Below are 6,000 nucleotides of genomic sequence, written 5' to 3'. Positions count from 1 at the left end.
TCTCCAGTCTAAAAAAAAAAGTTCTTAGAGCAACAGCTAGAGGGAATCTGAACTACGCTCGCCCTCTTGTGGCCATTGTCTGAATTACAGCTATACACCGAGCTTCTAGCCCCAGCCAGAAGAGCAAATCAGCCTTGGCTTTGGGATCCAGCGCCTGTTCTAAAAGCGCTCCTCAAAAATACTTTTTGGACAACTTCTGGGAAAATGGCAACTAGGTCTGGCTTATGACACACCCGAGGAAACCAGATTTTTAATGCATTGTAGGACAGAACTGGTATTTCTCAATTCATTCATTCAGCAAATTTGGCATTTCCTGAAGTCATACCCACTCCCAAAGGACTTGGACACTCACACTGGAGCTATTTAGAATAATGTCTGGGGGCTCTGAGAGAACTTCCCAAAGTCAAGTTCAAGATGACTCGGCAACAAAGCCAGTGTCTGTGGAGCCCAAAAAACGGCAAAAAGAGCAAGAGACAAGACTGCAAGAAGCCAGCCGCCCGGGAGCCCGACGGCACCTCTAAGAACTGGAAACATCGGCGCAAACAATTGCTTTGTAAGAATTGCACGGTCTGGGAGATAATTGCGTCTGCCGGCCCTGACCGCTCAAGCAGGGGGACCTGAACACATTGAAAAAAAATGGGTGTGCCACGCTCCCCAGTACTGGGGGTTGGAGACAGGAGGATGACTGGGCTCAGTGGCCAGCTAGCCTAGCCTACCTGGTGAGTTCCAGGCAAGTAAGGGACTCTGTATAAAAGCTCCCAAGATAGAGGGTGCGCCTTAGAAATGACTTCCAAGGTTGATTTGAGTCCCCCCCACACATTTGTACACGTGTACACTCAGACACACGTGTGTACATAAACACACACACTAAAATAAGATACAAGTAAAAGAGATTAAAAGGAGATCCAACCAGATGTTAAAGAGGAGAGCGCTGGGGAGAGTGAGATGATGTCAGAGAAACACCGCCCCTCCCCGCAAAACCAGTCTGAGCCGTGAGCGGTTAGATCACGTGGTGGATCTGGACCACAGTGCTCAGAAGGTTCTTAAATAAGTTTCTGTTTGTTGGTTAAACACAAGAAGCTCCAGAGGCTTCAAGGTCAGGCTTTGAACGTCTGGGGAGTTTGTCAAACTCAATGCTGCCCACAGTACGACTGCCAATGCTCGCTGACTCCAAAAAGCCCTAGTCATTTTCAGAGACCACCTCACTAACTGTCCCCAGAGGCAGCTCATGGTGTTACAGCAAGAAAACAGCAGTGATTGTATATATAAGGAGGAGGAAGTGGAGGAAAGGGAGGAAGAGGAAGAGAAGGAGGGAGAAGAGAAAGGGGCACTTTAAGGTATATGTTATATATATATATATATATTATATATATATATTATATATATATACACTAATCCAAATGCTTTTCATATATCAATCCACTGAGCCTATATAGTTGTCTCTTGCTATCCTCCTGAGTTTGGCATCAGGACTCTTCCGTGAATGTTAACATCTCAGGCATTTAAGTGCCCCGTATAAAACATCATGGTGTTTGCATAAACTCCCCACCGCGTCCTGACCTGTCTAAATCGCCTCCAGTTTATATACACTTCCCAATACAATATAATCCTACATAAACAGCTACCATGCCATATTGGTTTGAGAATTAGAACAAGAATAAATTTCCAGATTCAGTACAGACACCAGTTTAAAATAAACACTTTTAATCTGCAGTCAGCTTGTCCTAGTACAGTTAGTACAGTTAGAGACACTGACTTGGCGGCAGTCACAAGAGGCAGGTGCTGCTCCAGCCACCGTTTACCGTGACTTGTCCTGGGTCCCTTGGTCTGGAAGTGGCAGAGCTGTAATTCAGCCCTAGGCAGTCGGGCTGTGGAGTCTGAGCCCCGTCACCCGCGGACTCACCAACATCCCTGCGGATGGAATCTTCCAACCAGTCAGAAGTGTCCTCAGAATGTGACACTCAGCCGTGCTGTGGTGGCTCACGCCTTTAATCCCAGCACTCGGGAAGCAGAGGCAGGCGGATCCCTGTGAGTTCGGGGCCAGCCTGGTCTACAAGAGCTAGTTCCAGGACAGGCACCAAAAACTAAGGAGAAACCCTGTCTCGAAAAATCAAAAAAAAAAAAAAAAAAGAAGAAGAATGTGACGCTCACCGATCTCCACTGCCGACACCCACGCACCAGCAAAATGTGTAGGGTGTCAGTTCTCTGGCTACCCAGGACCGCAGTGCAGGGAGGTGGGGCCCAGTGGGAATGACAGGAGCCAATGCCGCTGTGAGAGGGGCTTACAGATCTAGCTTCCTCTTGTCTATCTCTTGACGGGGCAAGACTCAACCTTCATTCTCTCTTGCCTCCCGCCCTGGGATCACACTATGAGGACACACCGGGGGCTGGCACCTTCATCTTCAACTTTCGGGTCTCCAGTGGTGAGGGAACAAATTCCTGTTTGCTTTAGAACATGATTGTACTGAGCCAGTCACTAAGAGCGGCGGTCATCCTGCGGCGTTCCTCACCGCCGATGCTGCTGATACCACAATAGCTGACCGAACCTAGGGAGGGACCACTTCCTTTGGCTCATGACTTCAGACCCCCTCGGTAGGGAAGGTGCCGTGGACGCAGGAAGGTACGGTGGAGGCTGTTCACACGTGACCCATTGGAAAGCAAGTACCAGGGCGGGAAGTGGAGGCTGGGCATAACTTCCAAGGTTTTGCCTAGTGAGCTACGTTCATCAGACAGGCGCCACCTTCTAAAGACCACACAGCACCGTAAAATAGCACTCGTGACTAGGGTGCAAGCATTCAAGACAGGAAGCCGGTGGTGGGAATTTTAGATTCAAACCTTTACACCAACTATGTCTAAGACGGACACCATTTCCCCCCATGAACCTACATTGAGATACTTTCAGAGGTGGGAGAAGAAGACTGGTGTGCACAAAGAAGAGGGCCAGGAAATCTAAGCACAGCCCAAGTGTGGTGGATTGAAGGAGAAATGTCCCTCGGTCTCTGGCATTTGAATACTGGATTCCCAGTTGGTGGATACCCAATCTGGGTAGGTTTGGTTGTGGCCTTGCTGGAGGAAGTATGCCACTGGGGTAGGCTTTGAAACGAAAGCCTAGCCTATTTCTAGTCTCTCTCTTGTTTGGGTGGGTGGGTATAGGTGTGAGTGTGTCTGTGCGTGTATCTCTGTGTCTGTCTCCTCTCTCTCTGTGTGTGCATGTGTGTATGTGTCTCTGTGTCTGTCTGTCCTCTCTCTCTCTCTCTCTCTCTCTCTCTCTCTCTCTCTCTCTCTCTCTCTTTCTCTCTCTCTCTCCCCCTTCCTACTCTGGGTTCCAGATAGGAGCCCTCAGCTTCTGCTCCAATCTCCATGTCTGCAGCCTGCCGCCACCATCTCCCCACAATTGTGGACACTAACCCTCTGGAACCATTAGTTGCCTGGATCATGGTGCGCATCACTGCAACAGAGAAGAGACAGGACACTGGCCTTGTCAAAAACAGACAAGGTCTAGTTTTCTGCACAAGGCCCGCAAGTAGGCACAGGACTGTCAAACTATCAGATTGCTGGAGAAATCTGTGTATTGTTTTAAACTCAGTGGCTCTGGGCTAGGAGACTTTTCTCCTTCCCCTCCTTTGTTTCTGCCTCATTTGACTTCTCACAGGATATGGTTTATCTGTATTAACTAGTTAAGTCTTTGCTTTTACCCCTTTCTTTTCAATAAATGGTTTAACATTATGTGCATGGACCACAATTTGTTAACTTTTCATTCGATTTATTTTAATTTCTCTTGCATATGGATGTATGCCAGAGTGTATGTAAGTGCACCTCACGCATGTAGGAATGCTCCGGGGACAGAAGAGCCATTGGATCCCCGGGACTCAAGTTTCAGAGGGTTGTGGACTGCCATCTGGGTGCTGGGAACTGAACCAGGGTCCTTTGCAAGAGCAGCCAGTGCTCTTAGCAGCTAAGCCATCTCTCCAGCCCCTGTTAACCCTCCCTCAGGGGCATTTCACTTGTCTACCATCTTCCTTGTGGGTAGAAAGCCCCAGGCCCTTAAGGGGACTCCTGATAACGGAGGAGAGCAGTGACAGGCAAGGCAGGCTTTCTTTTTAGTGGGCAGAAAGCGCATCAGCAGCTCTAGTCACATCTTCTCAGCACCTAAGATGAAACCAATGTAGGGCTTGTGAGCTAGCTCAGCAGTCAAAGGTGCTTGTTGCCTAGCATGATGACCCAAGTCTGATGACCCCTGGAACCCATAGGGTGCAGGAAGAGAACTGACTCTGGCAAGTGGTCTCTTACTCCCACATGAGCACGGTGACGCAGATATACATGCAAAATCAGGGAACAAATAAGTATAAATTGATTGACATTAAAATAAAATAATAAAAAAAGCTCAAAACCAATTTGTTTCCATTCAAACCATGAGCTTATGGCAACTGGTCATATGCACACAAACACACACCACACACACCACATACACACACATACAAATACATACAAAATATGCACACACACATATATGTTGTAGAAGACTGCTTGGTTGTTCCCGGCTGCTCAGCCCTGAAATAATCACTCAGAAACTGTCTAAGTTAAATCACTGCTTGGCCAATCACTTAAGTGTCCTTCTGCTAACTCTTATATCCTGAACTAACCCATTTCCATTAATCTATGTATTGCCACATGGCTGTGGCTTACCAGGTAAAGTTTCTTCCAGCATCCGGCATGGCTTCTCTGGTGGGGCTACATGGCTTCTCCCTAACTCTACCTACTCTCTCTATATATATATATCTTTTCCAGCCTGGCTATATTCTGCTAAGCCATTGGCCGAAAGCAGCTTTTTTATTAACCAATGGTATAGAGAGGGGAATCCCACATCACATATATACCACACACACATACATACACACCATGAACATGCACACACCCCACACACATATACACACACATATACACACACATGAATGCACACACATTACACACACATGCATGCACACACATATACATGCATACATACACACGTACACAAACATACAGACACATGCATGCATACACACATATATACACACATATACATACACATATACACACATGCATGAATACACACACATATACACACATGCACACACATACACAAGGTAACAGGAAGTATTTGGAGGGTTAACCAGGCTTTGCCCATATTTAAGTCTGTGAAGCTAAAGGAAGTGGATTCTGAGTGTTTAATATAAAGAGACAAGATTTTTGCATAATTGAAAACTCTCCAAGGCAACCCCATTCGTTCTGCATTCCTGGTGGCAAGCCACGGCAGACATAACACGGGTACTCTAGAGCTTCCTGCTTTCTTGGGACTGCATCTGTCTTGTGTGTGTCCTATTCCAGGGCATAACTCAGAAATGGGCCCAGAGGAAGTGGAAGTCAATACTTGTTATGAACTTCATGAGCTGCATCCTTCAGAGGGGCCCTGTGAAGAGAAGACAAGGTCTCCAGCCAGGCTCTGTGGCTGTGGATTAAGTCATGGAACCTCTTGGAATGCAGGTTTTATAGTCCCTAAAACCAGGTTCCTAGTTTTGGCTTCCCTGACCCGAGGGTATTAACGAGAAAGAGAATCTTTAAAAGCATGGTCAGGCGTCCCAAAGGTCAGCCGTTGCTATTACTTCTCAGAGTTGACAGCTCCTGACAAATGGGATACTAATTGTCACGTGGGTCCCCACAGTGTCCAGCTGCTGACAGCTAGCATCGACGCCAAGTCATGAAGCAGGGACCCCTGCCTCGCGGAGCTCCCTGCTCTTTGCCCAGTGTGGAATCTGCCCAAGCACCTGTTCTGTCTCCCTGGGCTCCCTTGAGTTCATTCTCCAAAAGGTGTGTAGATGATAAATTGCAGGAGACAGCCTGGGTTTATCCACACTGTCCCAGACTCATAGGCTGTGAGGCAGATAAGCATCCTCCCTGGGCTACTTCAAGGGACCTACTGGAGCCCCTTGCATTGTCAAACTCAGGGAGCCAGGGTGCTTT

Source organism: Myodes glareolus, chromosome 12 (genome assembly GCF_982192425.1).
Source record: "Myodes glareolus chromosome 12, mMyoGla1.1, whole genome shotgun sequence".
In the NCBI taxonomy this organism is placed as follows: Eukaryota; Metazoa; Chordata; class Mammalia; order Rodentia; family Cricetidae; genus Myodes; species Myodes glareolus.
Note: the sequence above shows the minus strand (reverse complement) of the source record.